The sequence below is a fragment of the Lissotriton helveticus genome, chromosome 8 (genome assembly GCF_964261635.1).
Source record: "Lissotriton helveticus chromosome 8, aLisHel1.1, whole genome shotgun sequence".
Lineage (NCBI taxonomy): Eukaryota > Metazoa > Chordata > Amphibia > Caudata > Salamandridae > Lissotriton > Lissotriton helveticus.
The window spans coordinates 818,967,626-818,988,260 of record NC_136069.1 but is presented as its reverse complement, the minus strand read 5'-3'; the positions used below and the strand labels follow the sequence as shown (position 1 = coordinate 818,988,260).

The 20,635-nt window shown below is 39.3% G+C and overlaps 16 non-coding genes across 16 annotated transcripts; all 16 read right to left on the bottom strand.

Annotated features, from left to right (window-relative positions):
- Nucleotides 1–1,443: 1,443 nt before the first annotated feature.
- TRNAV-CAC (transfer RNA valine (anticodon CAC)) lies at nucleotides 1,444–1,516 on the bottom strand. Its single transcript has one exon. It is a non-coding gene; the product is annotated as a tRNA-Val (tRNA).
- A 288-nt stretch (nucleotides 1,517–1,804) lies between these two features.
- TRNAP-UGG (transfer RNA proline (anticodon UGG)) lies at nucleotides 1,805–1,876 on the bottom strand. The gene has a single exon. It is a non-coding gene; the product is annotated as a tRNA-Pro (tRNA).
- A 2,229-nt stretch (nucleotides 1,877–4,105) lies between these two features.
- TRNAV-CAC (transfer RNA valine (anticodon CAC)) lies at nucleotides 4,106–4,178 on the bottom strand. The gene has a single exon. It is a non-coding gene; the product is annotated as a tRNA-Val (tRNA).
- Nucleotides 4,179–4,466: 288 nt separating this feature from the next.
- TRNAP-UGG (transfer RNA proline (anticodon UGG)) lies at nucleotides 4,467–4,538 on the bottom strand. The gene has a single exon. It is a non-coding gene; the product is annotated as a tRNA-Pro (tRNA).
- A 2,245-nt stretch (nucleotides 4,539–6,783) lies between these two features.
- TRNAV-CAC (transfer RNA valine (anticodon CAC)) lies at nucleotides 6,784–6,856 on the bottom strand. The gene has a single exon. It is a non-coding gene; the product is annotated as a tRNA-Val (tRNA).
- A 288-nt stretch (nucleotides 6,857–7,144) lies between these two features.
- Nucleotides 7,145–7,216, bottom strand: TRNAP-UGG (transfer RNA proline (anticodon UGG)). The gene has a single exon. It is a non-coding gene; the product is annotated as a tRNA-Pro (tRNA).
- A 2,035-nt stretch (nucleotides 7,217–9,251) lies between these two features.
- TRNAV-CAC (transfer RNA valine (anticodon CAC)) lies at nucleotides 9,252–9,324 on the bottom strand. Its single transcript has one exon. It is a non-coding gene; the product is annotated as a tRNA-Val (tRNA).
- A 288-nt stretch (nucleotides 9,325–9,612) lies between these two features.
- On the bottom strand, nucleotides 9,613–9,684 carry TRNAP-UGG (transfer RNA proline (anticodon UGG)). The gene has a single exon. It is a non-coding gene; the product is annotated as a tRNA-Pro (tRNA).
- Nucleotides 9,685–11,857: 2,173 nt separating this feature from the next.
- On the bottom strand, nucleotides 11,858–11,930 carry TRNAV-CAC (transfer RNA valine (anticodon CAC)). The gene has a single exon. It is a non-coding gene; the product is annotated as a tRNA-Val (tRNA).
- A 288-nt stretch (nucleotides 11,931–12,218) lies between these two features.
- TRNAP-UGG (transfer RNA proline (anticodon UGG)) lies at nucleotides 12,219–12,290 on the bottom strand. The gene has a single exon. It is a non-coding gene; the product is annotated as a tRNA-Pro (tRNA).
- Nucleotides 12,291–14,527: 2,237 nt separating this feature from the next.
- Nucleotides 14,528–14,600, bottom strand: TRNAV-CAC (transfer RNA valine (anticodon CAC)). The gene has a single exon. It is a non-coding gene; the product is annotated as a tRNA-Val (tRNA).
- Nucleotides 14,601–14,888: 288 nt separating this feature from the next.
- Nucleotides 14,889–14,960, bottom strand: TRNAP-UGG (transfer RNA proline (anticodon UGG)). The gene has a single exon. It is a non-coding gene; the product is annotated as a tRNA-Pro (tRNA).
- Nucleotides 14,961–17,197: 2,237 nt separating this feature from the next.
- TRNAV-CAC (transfer RNA valine (anticodon CAC)) lies at nucleotides 17,198–17,270 on the bottom strand. The gene has a single exon. It is a non-coding gene; the product is annotated as a tRNA-Val (tRNA).
- Nucleotides 17,271–17,558: 288 nt separating this feature from the next.
- On the bottom strand, nucleotides 17,559–17,630 carry TRNAP-UGG (transfer RNA proline (anticodon UGG)). Its single transcript has one exon. It is a non-coding gene; the product is annotated as a tRNA-Pro (tRNA).
- Nucleotides 17,631–19,897: 2,267 nt separating this feature from the next.
- On the bottom strand, nucleotides 19,898–19,970 carry TRNAV-CAC (transfer RNA valine (anticodon CAC)). Its single transcript has one exon. It is a non-coding gene; the product is annotated as a tRNA-Val (tRNA).
- Nucleotides 19,971–20,258: 288 nt separating this feature from the next.
- TRNAP-UGG (transfer RNA proline (anticodon UGG)) lies at nucleotides 20,259–20,330 on the bottom strand. Its single transcript has one exon. It is a non-coding gene; the product is annotated as a tRNA-Pro (tRNA).
- Between the last annotated feature and the right edge of the window lie 305 nt (nucleotides 20,331–20,635).

Genomic DNA, 20,635 nt, shown 5'->3' with positions numbered 1-20,635 from the left:
AGAAGCAGGCATTTTCTGTGCCTGTAATTTCAGGTTTTTCCCAGCAGTCTCTGTTCTGCCTATGTAAATTAACAAAAGCAGTGCTTATTCCTCACTTGCTCTAATGTCCTTCCTGTCCACAAAGCTCTGCCTAAGTATGCTTTTTTTCTTTTTCAGGGAAATTCTAAATGGTTTCTCTGTCCACTCTGTGGCAGTAGAATGCTGATTATGATGCCATGTTTTGTTGAATCACCAAGGTACAACTACAGAGGAATATATGAGTCTGAAGGACATGGAACTCTTAGCTAACACATCACAATATGTGATGCTTGCCAACCAAGCACTACATTCTGGTGCGCTGATGATCAGAACATTCTGCTCCTAAAGGAAAGAAAATACCGCTTGATTGAAAATAAAGTCTCTGTTTATATTAACGCTCTCTCTCTCCCTATATCTATCTATCTATCTATCTATCTATCTATCTATCTATCTATCTATCTATCTATCTATCTATCTATCTATCTATCTATCTATCTATCTATCTATCTATCTATCTATCTATATCTCTATCTATCTATCTATCTATCTATCTTTATATATGGATACATGCATACACCTACTCATAGATATGCCATGCATTTCTTTGGATTTGTTTCAACCTCTTGCCATTTATTTGAGAATCCCTACTTTTCAAGTGACTGCAAATGAAGTCATCTCTGGCACGTTTTGGCTGATGCAAGGTAACCAAAACACAAGACAACTTTTAATAAAAATCATTGGTTTCTTTGTTAACGTGCACTGTCAAACATGGGACTTTCACACGTCAGGTAAATATGATAACCAATACACAACAGAAGCAGATGCAGATTGCTTATCAATGTCGTGATAGAACAGTTGTGATTTGAGTAGTAGAAGCGCCCCTGAATTGATACTTATTATATACAGCCTGTAAGATAGTCAAAAATGCATGCTAGGAGAGGAGATGCAAATATAAATGTATTAGAAAAATACATAAAGAGGAGTGATATGCTTTTATTCATGCAAGGCTAGAAAAAATCCCCATACTGTCGAAAGCATTCATACACCACCAAATGGAAATAAACAATTCTGACATTAAACGAAAAGGTGACGATGCATTTGTATCATCACCTTGAGAAGGATCATCTAGGAATTGAGCCCAAGCCTCAGCACTTAAAACCAGAAACACTCCACTAAAATAGGAGGCCTGTTGGTGCCAACAATTCTCAAAGTTAATGCTTGTTCTGGTTGAGCATTGAACCGAATGCAGGGCTCTTTTGAAAGTGAGGTCTGTGAATCAACAGATACATCCACATGCCAATTATGTTATTGTTTTTAAGAGAATTCACTTTCTTGGAACGAGACTGCATGAACCCACCTTCAGGGCCTGGACAATTTCATGCAAAACTGCAACACTCAACATTGCAGCCAAGACAATATAACTAGTGTTTCTGCCCGGTTTCGAACCGGGGACCTTTCGCGTGTGAGGCGAACGTGATAACCACTACACTACAGAAACAGATACCTACAGGTGATTCTTCTGTGATGAAACTGCTCAAAACAGACTATTCCAAGGGCATCTGGTTTTAGATTTCTTTCATGCAACCTGCCCGACAGCCCTATCTGAACGCTTGTATATGCCTTGCAAGTTCAGCATTTTTGCAAAATGCTTAAAGAGAAATGTTTCCTATTTGCTCAGGCAGGGCAAGGTTAAAAGCATGAGACTCTAGCAAATAATCATCCACTACTGCAAAGAGAAAATTGATATTGGCTTTGAAATGCATACTTCAAAAGAGCACCAATGAAAGGGCTCGTCCGGGATTTGAACCCGGGACCTCTCGCACCCAAAGCGAGAATCATACCCCTAGACCAACGAGCCGTTGAAAGACCCTCACCTCTGAAAAGGTAATACCAGCTCTAAGCCCGCAATGAAGATCATGCTGGGGTCTTTTTCATGCTTGGTCTGTGAATTCACAGGAAATTCAGTGTCAACTTACCCTTTCTCAAACGATAGCACTATCATTTGTAAGTGTCCCCTTTTATTTTTTCTCAGCATTGGACAAGTCTTACAGGAAGTCAGCAGTTATTTATATATTTCTGCATTGGCTAGAGCCTAAAGAGAAAGAATAAAAAGCTGTTCATAACAACATAAGAAACACATTTTGCCTTTTCTCTCAAATACTTATTCCCTTTGTGCAAATCGGAATGCCAAGGTGAATAGCTGGGCCACAGATTCTGGCTAATTATCTATCTCTTGAATGCAAGAAGCAATAAAAACTGCCTAATGCAGGACTAAAGCATTCCTTGCATAGCCTCTAACATCATAACATAACTGAGCTGCTGGTAACAAGCTAAGCAATGCCTTCCCAAAATGAGAAGTACATGTGCTTATGTGCTTATCCGCTCAATTAGCGCTCGATCAGGCTCGATCAGGCGAGATATAGGAAAGGTGGAAAGGGTCCAAATGGCTGTCCCTTCCTTTTTAGGGTGGGTCCTGCTGACTATCATAGGATTCCTCGTAAGAGTGGCCAGGGTCAGAGGAAAAACTTTCAATGCTTCTTAGTGTTCTCTCCAGAAGCAGGCATTTTCTGTGCCTTTAATTTCAGGCTTTTCCCAGCAGTCTCTGTTCTGCCTATGTAAATTAACAAAAGCAGTGCTTATTCCTCACTTGCTCTAATGTCCTTCCTGTCCACAAAGCTCTGCCTAAGTATGCTTTTTTTCTTTTTCAGGGAAATTCTAAATGGTTTCTCTGTCCACTCTGTGGCAGTAGAATGCTGATTATGATGCCATGTTTTGTGGAATCACCAAGGTACAACTACAGAGGAATATATGAGTCTGAAGGACATGGAACTCTTAGCTAACACATCACAATATGTGATGCTTGCCAACCAAGCACTACATTCTGGTGCGCTGATGATCAGAACATTCTGCTCCTAAAGGAAAGAAAATACCGCTTGATTGAAAATAAAGTCTCTGTTTATATTAACGCTCGCTCTCTCCCTATATCTATCTATCTATCTATCTATCTATCTATCTATCTATCTATCTATCTATCTATCTATCTATCTATCTATCTATCTATCTATCTATCTATCTATCTATCTATCTATCTATCTATCTATCTATCTATATATCTATCTATCTATCTATCTATCTATTTATCTATCTATCTATCTATCTATCTATCTATCTATCTATCTATCTATCTATCTATCTATCTATCTATCTATCTATCTTTATATATGGATACATGCATACACCTACTCATAGATATGCCATGCATTTCTTTGGATTTGTTTCAACCTCTTGCCATTTATTTGAGAATCCCTACTTTTCAAGTGACTGCAAATGAAGTCATCTCTGGCACGTTTTGGCTGATGCAAGGTAACCAAAACACAAGACAACTTTTAAGAAAAATCATTGGTTTCTTTGTTAACGTGCACTGTCAAACATGGGACTTTCACACGTCAGGTAAATATGATGACCAATACACAACAGAAGCAGATGCAGATTGCTTATCAATGTCGTGATAGAACAGTTGTGATTTGAGTAGTAGAAGCGCCCCTGAATTGATACTTATTATATACAGCCTGTAAGATAGTCAAAAATGCATGCTAGGAGAGGAGATGCAAATATAAATGTATTAGAAAAATACATAAAGAGGAGTGATATGCTTTTATTCATGCAAGGCTAGAAAAAATCCCCATACTGTCGAAAGCATTCATACACCACCAAATGGAAATAAACAATTCTGACATTAAACGAAAAGGTGACGATGCATTTGTATCATCACCTTGAGAAGGATCATCTAGGAATTGAGCCCAAGCCTCAGCACTTAAAACCAGAAACACTCCACTAAAATAGGAGGCCTGTTGGTGCCAACAATTCTCAAAGTTAATGCTTGTTCTGGTTGAGCATTGAACCGAATGCAGGGCTCTTTTGAAAGTGAGGTCTGTGAATCAACAGATACATCCACATGCCAATTATGTTATTGTTTTTAAGAGAATTCACTTTCTTGGAACGAGACTGCATGAACCCACCTTCAGGGCCTGGACAATTTCATGCAAAACTGCAACACTCAACATTGCAGCCAAGACAATATAACTAGTGTTTCTGCCCGGTTTCGAACCGGGGACCTTTCGCGTGTGAGGCGAACGTGATAACCACTACACTACAGAAACAGATACCTACAAGTGATTCTTCTGTGATGAAACTGCTCAAAACAGACTATTCCAAGGGCATCTGGTTTTAGATTTCTTTCATGCAACCTGCCCGACAGCCCTATCTGAACGCTTGTATATGCCTTGCAAGTTCAGCATTTTTGCAAAATGCTTAAAGAGAAATGTTTCCTATTTGCTCAGGCAGGGCAAGGTTAAAAGCATGAGACTCTAGCAAATAATCATCCACTACTGCAAAGAGAAAATTGATATTGGCTTTGAAATGCATACTTCAAAAGAGCACCAATGAAAGGGCTCGTCCGGGATTTGAAACCGGGACCTCTCGCACCCAAAGCGAGAATCATACCCCTAGACCAACGAGCCGTTGAAAGACCCTCACCTCTGAAAAGGTAATACCAGCTCTAAGCCCGCAATGAAGATCATGCTGGGGTCTTTTTCATGCTTGGTCTGTGAATTCACAGGAAATTCAGTGTCAACTTACCCTTTCTCAAACGATAGCACTATCATTTGTAAGTGTCCCCTTTTATTTTTTCTCAGCATTGGACAAGTCTTACAGGAAGTCAGCAGTTATTTATATATTTCTGCATTGGCTAGAGCCTAAAGAGAAAGAATAAAAAGCTGTTCATAACAACATAAGAAACACATTTTGCCTTTTCTCTCAAATACTTATTCCCTTTGTGCAAATCGGAATGCCAAGGTGAATAGCTGGGCCACAGATTCTGGCTAATTATCTATCTCTTGAATGCAAGAAGCAATAAAAACTGCCTAATGCAGGACTAAAGCATTCCTTGCATAGCCTCTAACATCATAACATAACATAACTGAGCTGCTGGTAACAAGCTAAGCAATGCCTTCCCAAAATGAGAAGTACATGTGCTTATGTGCTTATCCGCTCAATCAGCGCTCAATCAGGCGAGATATAGGAAAGGTGGAAAGGGTCCAAATGGCTGTCCCTTCCTTTTTAGGGTGGGTCCTGCTGACTATCATAGGATTCCTCTTAAGAGTGGCCAGGGTCAGAGGAAAAACTTTCAATGCTTCTTAGTGTTCTCTCCAGAAGCAGGCATTTTCTGTGCCTTTAATTTCAGGCTTTTCCCAGCAGTCTCTGTTCTGCCTATGTAAATTAACAAAAGCAGTGCTTATTCCTCACTTGCTCTAATGTCCTTCCTGTCCACAAAGCTCTGCCTAAGTATGCTTTTTTTCTTTTTCAGGGAAATTCTAAATGGTTTCTCTGACTCTGTGGCAGTAGAATGCTGATTATGATGCCATGTTTTGTGGAATCACCAAGGTACAACTACAGAGGAATATATGAGTCTGAAGGACATGGAACTCTTAGCTAACACATCACAATATGGGATGCTTGCCAACCAAGCACTACATTCTGGTGCGCTGATGATCAGAACATTCTGCTCCTAAAGGAAAGAAAATACCGCTTGATTGAAAATAAAGTCTCTGTTTATATTAACGCTCTCTCTCTCCCTATATCTATCTATCTATCTATCTATCTATCTATCTATCTATCTATCTATCTATCTATCTATCTATCTATCTATCTATCTATCTATCTATCTATCTATCTATCTATCTATCTATCTATCTATCTATCTATCTATCTATCTATCTATCTATCTATCTATCTATCTATCTATCTATCTATCTATCTATCTATCTATCTATCTATTTATCTATCTATCTATCTATCTATCTATCTATCTATCTATCTATCTATCTATCTATCTTTATATATGGATACATGCATACACCTACTCATAGATATGCCATGCATTTCTTTGGATTTGTTTCAACCTCTTGCCATTTATTTGAGAATCCCTACTTTTCAAGTGACTGCAAATGAAGTCATCTCTGGCACGTTTTGGCTGATGCAAGGTAACCAAAACACAAGACAACTTTTAATAAAAATCATTGGTTTCTTTGTTAACGTGCACTGTCAAACATGGGACTTTCACACGTCAGGTAAATATGATAACCAATACACAACAGAAGCAGATGCAGATTGCTTATCAATGTCGTGATAGAACAGTTGTGATTTGAGTAGTAGAAGCGCCCCTGAATTGATACTTATTATATACAGCCTGTAAGATAGTCAAAAATGCATGCTAGGAGAGGAGATGCAAATATAAATGTATTAGAAAAATACATAAAGAGGAGTGATATGCTTTTATTCATGCAAGGCTAGAAAAAATCCCCATACTGTCGAAAGCATTCATACACCACCAAATGGAAATAAACAATTCTGACATTAAACGAAAAGGTGACGATGCATTTGTATCATCACCTTGAGAAGGATCATCTAGGAATTGAGCCCAAGCCTCAGCACTTAAAACCAGAAACACTCCACTAAAATAGGAGGCCTGTTGGTGCCAACAATTCTCAAAGTTAATGCTTGTTCTGGTTGAGCATTGAACCGAATGCAGGGCTCTTTTGAAAGTGAGGTTTGTGAATCAACAGATACATCCACATGCCAATTATGTTATTGTTTTTAAGAGAATTCACTTTCTTGGAACGGGACTGCATGAACCCATCTTCAGGGCCTGGACAATTTCATGCAAAACGGCAACTCTCAACATTGCAGCCAAGACAATATAACTAGTGTTTCTGCCCGGTTTCGAACCGGGGACCTTTCGCGTGTGAGGCGAACGTGATAACCACTACACTACAGAAACAGATACCTACAGGTGATTCTTCTGTGATGAAACTGCTCAAAACAGACTATTCCAAGGGCATCTGGTTTTAGATTTCTTTCATGCAACCTGCCCGACAGCCCTATCTGAACGCTTGTATATGCCTTGCAAGTTCAGCATTTTTGCAAAATGCTTAAAGAGAAATGTTTCCTATTTGCTCAGGCAGGGCAAGGTTAAAAGCATGAGACTCTAGCAAATAATCATCCACTACTGCAAAGAGAAAATTGATATTGGCTTTGAAATGCATACTTCAAAAGAGCACCAATGAAAGGGCTCGTCCGGGATTTGAACCCGGGACCTCTCGCACCCAAAGCGAGAATCATACCCCTAGACCAACGAGCCGTTGAAAGACCCTCACCTCTGAAAAGGTAATACCAGCTCTAAGCCCGCAATGAAGATCATGCTGGGGTCTTTTTCATGCTTGGTCTGTGAATTCACAGGAAATTCAGTGTCAACTTACCCTTTCTCAAACGATAGCACTATCATTTGTAAGTGTCCCCTTTTATTTTTTCTCAGCATTGGACAAGTCTTACAGGAAGTCAGCAGTTATTTATATATTTCTGCATTGGCTAGAGCCTAAAGAGAAAGAATAAAAAGCTGTTCATAACAACATAAGAAACACATTTTGCCTTTTCTCTCAAATACTTATTCCCTTTGTGCAAATCGGAATGCCAAGGTGAATAGCTGGGCCACAGATTCTGGCTAATTATCTATCTCTTGAATGCAAGAAGCAATAAAAACTGCCTAATGCAGGACTAAAGCATTCCTTGCATAGCCTCTAACATCATAACATAACTGAGCTGCTGGTAACAAGCTAAGCAATGCCTTCCCAAAATGAGAAGTACATGTGCTTATGTGCTTATCCGCTCAATCAGCGCTCAATCAGGCTCGATCAAGGAAAGGTGGAAAGGGTCCAAATGGCTGTCCCTTCCTTTTTAGGGTGGGTCCTGCTGACTATCATAGGATTCCTCTTAAGAGTGGCCAGGGTCAGAGGAAAACCTTTCAATGCTTCTTAGTGTTCTCTCCAGAAGCAGGCATTTTCTGTGCCTTTAATTTCAGGCTTTTCCCAGCAGTCTCTGTTCTGCCTATGTAAATTAACAAAAGCAGTGCTTATTCCTCACTTGCTCTAATGTCCTTCCTGTCCACAAAGCTCTGCCTAAGTATGCTTTTTTTCTTTTTCAGGGAAATTCTAAATGGTTTCTCTGTCCACTCTGTGGCAGTAGAATGCTGATTATGATGCCATGTTTTGTGGAATCACCAAGGTACAACTACAGAGGAATATATGAGTATGAAGGACATGGAACTCTTAGCTAACACATCGCAATATGTGATGCTTGCCAACCAAGCACTACATTCTGGTGCGCTGATGATCAGAACATTCTGCTCCTAAAGGAAAGAAAATACCGCTTGATTGAAAATAAAGTCTCTGTTTATATTAACGCTCTCTCTCTCCCTATATCTATCTATCTATCTATGTCTCGATCTATCTATCTATCTATCTATCTTTATATATGGATACATGCATACACCTACTCATAGATATGCCATGCATTTCTTTGGATTTGTTTCAACCTCTTGCCATTTATTTGAGAATCCCTACTTTTCAAGTGACTGCAAATGAAGTCATCTCTGGCACGTTTTGGCTGATGCAAGGTAACCAAAACACAAGACAACTTTTAATAAAAATCATTGGTTTCTTTGTTAACGTGCACTGTCAAACATGGGACTTTCACACGTCAGGTAAATATGATAACCAATACACAACAGAAGCAGATGCAGATTGCTTATCAATGTCGTGATAGAACAGTTGTGATTTGAGTAGTAGAAGCGCCCCTGAATTGATACTTATTATATACAGCCTGTAAGATAGTCAAAAATGCATGCTAGGAGAGGAGATGCAAATATAAATGTATTAGAAAAATACATAAAGAGGAGTGATATGCTTTTATTCATGCAAGGCTAGAAAAAATCCCCATACTGTCGAAAGCATTCATACACCACCAAATGGAAATAAACAATTCTGACATTAAACGAAAAGGTGACAATGCATTTGTATCATCACCTTGAGAAGGATCATCTAGGAATTGAGCCCAAGCCTCAGCACTTAAAACCAGAAACACTCCACTAAAATAGGAGGCCTGTTGGTGCCAACAATTCTCAAAGTTAATGCTTGTTCTGGTTGAGCATTGAACCGAATGCAGGGCTCTTTTGAAAGTGAGGTCTGTGAATCAACAGATACATCCACATGCCAATTATGTTATTGTTTTTAAGAGAATTCACTTTCTTGGAACGAGACTGCATGAACCCACCTTCAGGGCCTGGACAATTTCATGCAAAACGGCAACTCTCAACATTGCAGCCAAGACAATATAACTAGTGTTTCTGCCCGGTTTCGAACCGGGGACCTTTCGCGTGTGAGGCGAACGTGATAACCACTACACTACAGAAACAGATACCTACAGGTGATTCTTCTGTGATGAAACTGCTCAAAACAGACTATTCCAAGGGCATCTGGTTTTAGATTTCTTTCATGCAACCTGTCCGACAGCCCTATCTGAACGCTTGTATATGCCTTGCAAGTTCAGCATTTTTGCAAAATGCTTAAAGAGAAATGTTTCCTATTTGCTCAGGCAGGGTAAGGTTAAAAGCATGAGACTCTAGCAAATAATCATCCACTACTGCAAAGAGAAAATTGATATTGGCTTTGAAATGCATACTTCAAAAGAGCACCAATGAAAGGGCTCGTCCGGGATTTGAACCCGGGACCTCTCGCACCCAAAGCGAGAATCATACCCCTAGACCAACGAGCCGTTGAAAGCCCCTCACCTCTGAAAAGGTAATACCAGCTCTAAGCCCGCAATGAAGATCATGCTGGGGTCTTTTTCATGCTTGGTCTGTGAATTCACAGGAAATTCAGTGTCAACTTACCCTTTCTCAAACGATAGCACTATCATTTGTAAGTGTCCCCTTTTATTTTTTCTCAGCATTGGACAAGTCTTACAGGAAGTCAGCAGTTATTTATATATTTCTGCATTGGCTAGAGCCTAAAGAGAAAGAATAAAAAGCTGTTCATAACAACATAAGAAACACATTTTGCCTTTTCTCTCAAATACTTATTCCCTTTGTGCAAATCGGAATGCCAAGGTGAATAGCTGGGCCACAGATTCTGGCTAATTATCTATCTCTTGAATGCAAGAAGCAATAAAAACTGCCTAATGCAGGACTAAAGCATTCCTTGCATAGCCTCTAACATCATAACATAACTGAGCTGCTGGTAACAAGCTAAGCAATACCTTCCCAAAATGAGAAGTACATGTGCTTATGTGCTTATCCGCTCATTCAGCGCTCAATCAGGCTCGATCAGGCGAGATATAGAAAAGGTGGAAAGGGTCCAAATGGCTGTCCCTTCCTTTTTAGGGTGGGTCCTGCTGACTATCATAGGATTCCTCTTAAGATTGGCCAGGGTCAGAGGAAAAACTTTCAATGCTTCTTAGTGTTCTCTCCAGAAGCAGGCATTTTCTGTGCCTGTAATTTCAGGTTTTTCCCAGCAGTCTCTGTTCTGCCTATGTAAATTAACAAAAGCAGTGCTTATTCCTCACTTGCTCTAATGTCCTTCCTGTCCACAAAGCTCTGCCTAAGTATGCTTTTTTTCTTTTTCAGGGAAATTCTAAATGGTTTCTCTGTCCACTCTGTGGCAGTAGAATGCTGATTATGATGCCATGTTTTGTTGAATCACCAAGGTACAACTACAGAGGAATATATGAGTCTGAAGGACATGGAACTCTTAGCTAACACATCACAATATGTGATGCTTGCCAACCAAGCACTACATTCTGGTGCGCTGATGATCAGAACATTCTGCTCCTAAAGGAAAGAAAATACCGCTTGATTGAAAATAAAGTCTCTGTTTATATTAACGCTCTCTCTCTCCCTATATCTATCTATCTATCTATCTATCTATCTATCTATCTATCTATCTATCTATCTATCTATCTATCTATCTATCTATCTATCTATCTATCTATCTATCTATCTATCTATCTATATATCTATCTATCTATCTATCTATCTATCTATCTATATCTCTATCTATCTATCTATCTATCTATCTTTATATATGGATACATGCATACACCTACTCATAGATATGCCATGCATTTCTTTGGATTTGTTTCAACCTCTTGCCATTTATTTGAGAATCCCTACTTTTCAAGTGACTGCAAATGAAGTCATCTCTGGCACGTTTTGGCTGATGCAAGGTAACCAAAACACAAGACAACTTTTAATAAAAATCATTGGTTTCTTTGTTAACGTGCACTGTCAAACATGGGACTTTCACACGTCAGGTAAATATGATAACCAATACACAACAGAAGCAGATGCAGATTGCTTATCAATGTCGTGATAGAACAGTTGTGATTTGAGTAGTAGAAGCGCCCCTGAATTGATACTTATTATATACAGCCTGTAAGATAGTCAAAAATGCATGCTAGGAGAGGAGATGCAAATATAAATGTATTAGAAAAATACATAAAGAGGAGTGATATGCTTTTATTCATGCAAGGCTAGAAAAAATCCCCATACTGTCGAAAGCATTCATACACCACCAAATGGAAATAAACAATTCTGACATTAAACGAAAAGGTGACGATGCATTTGTATCATCACCTTGAGAAGGATCATCTAGGAATTGAGCCCAAGCCTCAGCACTTAAAACCAGAAACACTCCACTAAAATAGGAGGCCTGTTGGTGCCAACAATTCTCAAAGTTAATGCTTGTTCTGGTTGAGCATTGAACCGAATGCAGGGCTCTTTTGAAAGTGAGGTCTGTGAATCAACAGATACATCCACATGCCAATTATGTTATTGTTTTTAAGAGAATTCACTTTCTTGGAACGAGACTGCATGAACCCACCTTCAGGGCCTGGACAATTTCATGCAAAACTGCAACACTCAACATTGCAGCCAAGACAATATAACTAGTGTTTCTGCCCGGTTTCGAACCGGGGACCTTTCGCGTGTGAGGCGAACGTGATAACCACTACACTACAGAAACAGATACCTACAGGTGATTCTTCTGTGATGAAACTGCTCAAAACAGACTATTCCAAGGGCATCTGGTTTTAGATTTCTTTCATGCAACCTGCCCAACAGCCCTATCTGAACGCTTGTATATGCCTTGCAAGTTCAGCATTTTTGCAAAATGCTTAAAGAGAAATGTTTCCTATTTGCTCAGGCAGGGCAAGGTTAAAAGCATGAGACTCTAGCAAATAATCATCCACTACTGCAAAGAGAAAATTGATATTGGCTTTGAAATGCATACTTCAAAAGAGCACCAATGAAAGGGCTCGTCCGGGATTTGAACCCGGGACCTCTCGCACCCAAAGCGAGAATCATACCCCTAGACCAACGAGCCGTTGAAAGACCCTCACCTCTGAAAAGGTAATACCAGCTCTAAGCCCGCAATGAAGATCATGCTGGGGTCTTTTTCATGCTTGGTCTGTGAATTCACAGGAAATTCAGTGTCAACTTACCCTTTCTCAAACGATAGCACTATCATTTGTAAGTGTCCCCTTTTATTTTTTCTCAGCATTGGACAAGTCTTACAGGAAGTCAGCAGTTATTTATATATTTCTGCATTGGCTAGAGCCTAAAGAGAAAGAATAAAAAGCTGTTCATAACAACATAAGAAACACATTTTGCCTTTTCTCTCAAATACTTATTCCCTTTGTGCAAATCGGAATGCCAAGGTGAATAGCTGGGCCACAGATTCTGGCTAATTATCTATCTCTTGAATGCAAGAAGCAATAAAAACTGCCTAATGCAGGACTAAAGCATTCCTTGCATAGCCTCTAACATCATAACATAACTGAGCTGCTGGTAACAAGCTAAGCAATGCCTTCCCAAAATGAGAAGTACATGTGCTTATGTGCTTATCCGCTCAATCAGCGCTCGATCAGGCTCGATCAGGCTCGATCAAGGAAAGGTGGAAAGGGTCCAAATGGCTGTCCCTTCCTTTTTAGGGTGGGTCCTGCTGACTATCATAGGATTCCTCGTAAGAGTGGCCAGGGTCAGAGGAAAAACTTTCAATGCTTCTTAGTGTTCTCTCCAGAAGCAGGCATTTTCTGTGCCTTTAATTTCAGGCTTTTCCCAGCAGTCTCTGTTCTGCCTATGTAAATTAACAAAAGCAGTGCTTATTCCTCACTTGCTCTAATGTCCTTCCTGTCCACAAAGCTCTGCCTAAGTATGCTTTTTTTCTTTTTCAGGGAAATTCTAAATGGTTTCTCTGTCCACTCTGTGGCAGTAGAATGCTGATTATGATGCCATGTTTTGTGGAATCACCAAGGTACAACTACAGAGGAATATATGAGTCTGAAGGACATGGAACTCTTAGCTAACACATCACAATATGTGATGCTTGCCAACCAAGCACTACATTCTGGTGCGCTGATGATCAGAACATTCTGCTCCTAAAGGAAAGAAAATACCGCTTGATTGAAAATAAAGTCTCTGTTTATATTAACGCTCTCTCTCTCCCTATATCTATCTATCTATCTATCTATCTATCTATCTATCTATCTATCTATCTATCTATCTATCTATCTATCTATCTATCTATCTATCTATCTATCTATCTATCTATCTATCTATCTATCTATCTATCTATCTATCTATCTATCTATCTATCTATCTATCTATCTATCTATCTATCTATCTATCTATCTATCTATCTATTTATCTATCTATCTATCTATCTATCTATCTATCTATCTATCTATCTTTATATATGGATACATGCATACACCTACTCATAGATATGCCATGCATTTCTTTGGATTTGTTTCAACCTCTTGCCATTTATTTGAGAATCCCTACTTTTCAAGTGACTGCAAATGAAGTCATCTCTGGCACGTTTTGGCTGATGCAAGGTAACCAAAACACAAGACAACTTTTAATAAAAATCATTGGTTTCTTTGTTAACGTGCACTGTCAAACATGGGACTTTCACACGTCAGGTAAATATGATAACCAATACACAACAGAAGCAGATGCAGATTGCTTATCAATGTCGTGATAGAACAGTTGTGATTTGAGTAGTAGAAGCGCCCCTGAATTGATACTTATTATATACAGCCTGTAAGATAGTCAAAAATGCATGCTAGGAGAGGAGATGCAAATATAAATGTATTAGAAAAATACATAAAGAGGAGTGATATGCTTTTATTCATGCAAGGCTAGAAAAAATCCCCATACTGTCGAAAGCATTCATACACCACCAAATGGAAATAAACAATTCTGACATTAAACGAAAAGGTGACGATGCATTTGTATCATCACCTTGAGAAGGATCATCTAGGAATTGAGCCCAAGCCTCAGCACTTAAAACCAGAAACACTCCACTAAAATAGGAGGCCTGTTGGTGCCAACAATTCTCAAAGTTAATGCTTGTTCTGGTTGAGCATTGAACCGAATGCAGGGCTCTTTTGAAAGTGAGGTCTGTGAATCAACAGATACATCCACATGCCAATTATGTTATTGTTTTTAAGAGAATTCACTTTCTTGGAACGAGACTGCATGAACCCACCTTCAGGGCCTGGACAATTTCATGCAAAACTGCAACACTCAACATTGCAGCCAAGACAATATAACTAGTGTTTCTGCCCGGTTTCGAACCGGGGACCTTTCGCGTGTGAGGCGAACGTGATAACCACTACACTACAGAAACAGATACCTACAAGTGATTCTTCTGTGATGAAACTGCTCAAAACAGACTATTCCAAGGGCATCTGGTTTTAGATTTCTTTCATGCAACCTGCCCGACAGCCCTATCTGAACGCTTGTATATGCCTTGCAAGTTCAGCATTTTTGCAAAATGCTTAAAGAGAAATGTTTCCTATTTGCTCAGGCAGGGCAAGGTTAAAAGCATGAGACTCTAGCAAATAATCATCCACTACTGCAAAGAGAAAATTGATATTGGCTTTGAAATGCATACTTCAAAAGAGCACCAATGAAAGGGCTCGTCCGGGATTTGAACCCGGGACCTCTCGCACCCAAAGCGAGAATCATACCCCTAGACCAACGAGCCGTTGAAAGACCCTCACCTCTGAAAAGGTAATACCAGCTCTAAGCCCGCAATGAAGATCATGCTGGGGTCTTTTTCATGCTTGGTCTGTGAATTCACAGGAAATTCAGTGTCAACTTACCCTTTCTCAAACGATAGCACTATCATTTGTAAGTGTCCCCTTTTATTTTTTCTCAGCATTGGACAAGTCTTACAGGAAGTCAGCAGTTATTTATATATTTCTGCATTGGCTAGAGCCTAAAGAGAAAGAATAAAAAGCTGTTCATAACAACATAAGAAACACATTTTGCCTTTTCTCTCAAATACTTATTCCCTTTGTGCAAATCGGAATGCCAAGGTGAATAGCTGGGCCACAGATTCTGGCTAATTATCTATCTCTTGAATGCAAGAAGCAATAAAAACTGCCTAATGCAGGACTAAAGCATTCCTTGCATAGCCTCTAACATCATAACATAACTGAGCTGCTGGTAACAAGCTAAGCAATGCCTTCCCAAAATGAGAAGTACATGTGCTTATGTGCTTATCCGCTCAATCAGCGCTCGATCAGGCTCGATCAGGCTCGATCAAGGAAAGGTGGAAAGGGTCCAAATGGCTGTCCCTTCCTTTTTAGGGTGGGTCCTGCTGACTATCATAGGATTCCTCGTAAGAGTGGCCAGGGTCAGAGGAAAAACTTTCAATGCTTCTTAGTGTTCTCTCCAGAAGCAGGCATTTTCTGTGCCTTTAATTTCAGGCTTTTCCCAGCAGTCTCTGTTCTGCCTATGTAAATTAACAAAAGCAGTGCTTATTCCTCACTTGCTCTAATGTCCTTCCTGTCCACAAAGCTCTGCCTAAGTATGCTTTTTTTCTTTTTCAGGGAAATTCTAAATGGTTTCTCTGTCCACTCTGTGGCAGTAGAATGCTGATTATGATGCCATGTTTTGTGGAATCACCAAGGTACAACTACAGAGGAATATATGAGTCTGAAGGACATGGAACTCTTAGCTAACACATCACAATATATGATGCTTGCCAACCAAGCACTACATTCTGGTGCGCTGATGATCAGAACATTCTGCTCCTAAAGGAAAGAAAATACCGCTTGATTGAAAATAAAGTCTCTGTTTATATTAACGCTCTCTCTCTCCCTATATCTATCTATCTATCTATCTATCTATCTATCTATCTATCTATCTATCTATCTATCTATCTATCTATCTATCTATCTATCTATCTATCTATCTATCTATCTATCTATCTATCTATCTATCTATCTATCTATCTATCTATCTATCTATCTATCTATCTATCTATCTATCTATCTATCTATCTATCTATTTATCTATCTATCTATCTATCTATCTATCTATCTATCTATCTATCTATCTATCTTTATATATGGATACATGCATACACCTACTCATAGATATGCCATGCATTTCTTTGGATTTGTTTCAACCTCTTGCCATTTATTTGAGAATCCCTACTTTTCAAGTGACTGCAAATGAAGTCATCTCTGGCACGTTTTGGCTGATGCAAGGTAACCAAAACACAAGACAACTTTTAATAAAAATCATTGGTTTCTTTGTTAACGTGCACTGTCAAACATGGGACTTTCACACGTCAGGTAAATATGATAACCAATACACAACAGAAGCAGATGCAGATTGCTTATCAATGTCGTGATAGAACAGTTGTGATTTGAGTAGTAGAAGCGCCCCTGAATTGATACTTATTATATACAGCCTGTAAGATAGTCAAAAATGCATGCTAGGAGAGGAGATGCAAATATAAATGTATTAGAAAAATACATAAAGAGGAGTGATATGCTTTTATTCATGCAAGGCTAGAAAAAATCCCCATACTGTCGAAAGCATTCATACACCACCAAATGGAAATAAACAATTCTGACATTAAACGAAAAGGTGACGATGCATTTGTATCATCACCTTGAGAAGGATCATCTAGGAATTGAGCCCAAGCCTCAGCACTTAAAACCAGAAACACTCCACTAAAATAGGAGGCCTGTTGGTGCCAACAATTCTCAAAGTTAATGCTTGTTCTGGTTGAGCATTGAACCGAATGCAGGGCTCTTTTGAAAGTGAGGTCTGTGAATCAACAGATACATCCACATGCCAATTATGTTATTGTTTTTAAGAGAATTCACTTTCTTGGAACGAGACTGCATGAACCCACCTTCAGGGCCTGGACAATTTCATGCAAAACTGCAACACTCAACATTGCAGCCAAGACAATATAACTAGTGTTTCTGCCCGGTTTCGAACCGGGGACCTTTCGCGTGTGAGGCGAATGTGATAACCACTACACTACAGAAACAGATACCTACAAGTGATTCTTCTGTGATGAAACTGCTCAAAACAGACTATTCCAAGGGCATCTGGTTTTAGATTTCTTTCATGCAACCTGCCCGACAGCCCTATCTGAACGCTTGTATATGCCTTGCAAGTTCAGCATTTTTGCAAAATGCTTAAAGAGAAATGTTTCCTATTTGCTCAGGCAGGGCAAGGTTAAAAGCATGAGACTCTAGCAAATAATCATCCACTACTGCAAAGAGAAAATTGATATTGGCTTTGAAATGCATACTTCAAAAGAGCACCAATGAAAGGGCTCGTCCGGGATTTGAACCCGGGACCTCTCGCACCCAAAGCGAGAATCATACCCCTAGACCAACGAGCCGTTGAAAGACCCTCACCTCTGAAAAGGTAATACCAGCTCTAAGCCCGCAATGAAGATCATGCTGGGGTCTTTTTCATGCTTGGTCTGTGAATTCACAGGAAATTCAGTGTCAACTTACCCTTTCTCAAACGATAGCACTATCATTTGTAAGTGTCCCCTTTTATTTTTTCTCAGCATTGGACAAGTCTTACAGGAAGTCAGCAGTTATTTATATATTTCTGCATTGGCTAGAGCCTAAAGAGAAAGAATAAAAAGCTGTTCATAACAACATAAGAAACACATTTTGCCTTTTCTCTCAAATACTTATTCCCTTTGTGCAAATCGGAATGCCAAGGTGAATAGCTGGGCCACAGATTCTGGCTAATTATCTATCTCTTGAATGCAAGAAGCAATAAAAACTGCCTAATGCAGGACTAAAGCATTCCTTGCATAGCCTCTAACATCATAACATAACATAACTGAGCTGCTGGTAACAAGCTAAGCAATGCCTTCCCAAAATGAGAAGTACATGTGCTTATGTGCTTATCCGCTCAATCAGCGCTCAATCAGGCGAGATATAGGAAAGGTGGAAAGGGTCCAAATGGCTGTCCCTTCCTTTTTAGGGTGGGTCCTGCTGACTATCATAGGATTCCTCTTAAGAGTGGCCAGGGTCAGAGGAAAAACTTTCAATGCTTCTTAGTGTTCTCTCCAGAAGCAGGCATTTTCTGTGCCTTTAATTTCAGGCTTTTCCCAGCAGTCTCTGTTCTGCCTATGTAAATTAACAAAAGCAGTGCTTATTCCTCACTTGCTCTAATGTCCTACCTGTCCACAAAGCTCTGCCTAAGTATGCTTTTTTTCTTTTTCAGGGAAATTCTAAATGGTTTCTCTGACTCTGTGGCAGTAGAATGCTGATTATGATGCCATGTTTTGTGGAATCACCAAGGTACAACTACAGAGGAATATATGAGTCTGAAGGACATGGAACTCTTAGCTAACACATCACAATATGTGATGCTTGCCAACCAAGCACTACATTCTGGTGCGCTGATGATCAGAACATTCTGCTCCTAAAGGAAAGAAAATACCGCTTGATTGAAAATAAAGTCTCTGTTTATATTAACGCTCTCTCTCTCCCTATATCTATCTATCTATCTATCTATCTATCTATCTATCTATCTATCTATCTATCTATCTATCTATCTATCTATCTATCTATCTATCTATCTATCTATCTATCTATCTATCTATCTATCTATCTATCTATCTATCTATCTATCTATCTATCTATCTATCTATCTATCTATCTATCTATCTATCTATCTATCTATCTATCTATCTATCTATCTATCTATCTTTATATATGGATACATGCATACACCTACTCATAGATATGCCATGCATTTCTTTGGATTTGTTTCAACCTCTTGCCATTTATTTGAGAATCCCTACTTTTCAAGTGACTGCAAATGAAGTCATCTCTGGCACGTTTTGGCTGATGCAAGGTAACCAAAACACAAGACAACTTTTAATAAAAATCATTGGTTTCTTTGTTAACGTGCACTGTCAAACATGGGACTTTCACACGTCAGGTAAAAAATCATTGGTTTCTTTGTTAACGTGCACTGTCAAACATGGGACTTTCACACGTCAGGTAAATATGATAACCAATACACAACAGAAGCAGATGCAGATTGCTTATCAATGTCGTGATAGAACAGTTGTGATTTGAGTAGTAGAAGCGCCCCTGAATTGATACTTATTATATACAGCCTGTAAGATAGTCAAAAATGCATGCTAGGAGAGGAGATGCAAATATAAATGTATTAGAAAAATACATAAAGAGGAGTGATATGCTTTTATTCATGCAAGGCTAGAAAAAATCCCCATACTGTCGAAAGCATTCATACACCACCAAATGGAAATAAACAATTCTGACATTAAACGAAAAGGTGACGATGCATTTGTATCATCACCTTGAGAAGGATCATCTAGGAATTGAGCCCAAGCCTCAGCACTTAAAACCAGAAACACTCCACTAAAATAGGAGGCCTGTTGGTGCCAACAATTCTCAAAGTTAATGCTTGTTCTGGTTGAGCATTGAACCGAATGCAGGGCTCTTTTGAAAGTGAGGTTTGTGAATCAACAGATACATCCACATGCCAATTATGTTATTGTTTTTAAGAGAATTCACTTTCTTGGAACGAGACTGCATGAACCCATCTTCAGGGCCTGGACAATTTCATGCAAAACGGCAACTCTCAACATTGCAGCCAAGACAATATAACTAGTGTTTCTGCCCGGTTTCGAACCGGGGACCTTTCGCGTGTGAGGCGAACGTGATAACCACTACACTACAGAAACAGATACCTACAGGTGATTCTTCTGTGATGAAACTGCTCAAAACAGACTATTCCAAGGGCATCTGGTTTTAGATTTCTTTCATGCAACCTGCCCGACAGCCCTATCTGAACGCTTGTATATGCCTTGCAAGTTCAGCATTTTTGCAAAATGCTTAAAGAGAAATGTTTCCTATTTGCTCAGGCAGGGCAAGGTTAAAAGCATGAGACTCTAGCAAATAATCATCCACTACTGCAAAGAGAAAATTGATATTGGCTTTGAAATGCATACTTCAAAAGAGCACCAATGAAAGGGCTCGTCCGGGATTTGAACCCGGGACCTCTCGCACCCAAAGCGAGAATCATACCCCTAGACCAACGAGCCGTTGAAAGACCCTCACCTCTGAAAAGGTAATACCAGCTCTAAGCCCGCAATGAAGATCATGCTGGGGTCTTTTTCATGCTTGGTCTGTGAATTCACAGGAAATTCAGTGTCAACTTACCCTTTCTCAAACGATAGCACTATCATTTGTAAGTGTCCCCTTTTAGTTTTTTCTCAGCATTGGACAAGTCTTACAGGAAGTCAGCAGTTATTTATATATTTCTGCATTGGCTAGAGCCTAAAGAGAAAGAATAAAAAGCTGTTCATAACAACATAAGAAACACATTTTGCCTTTCCTCTCAAATACT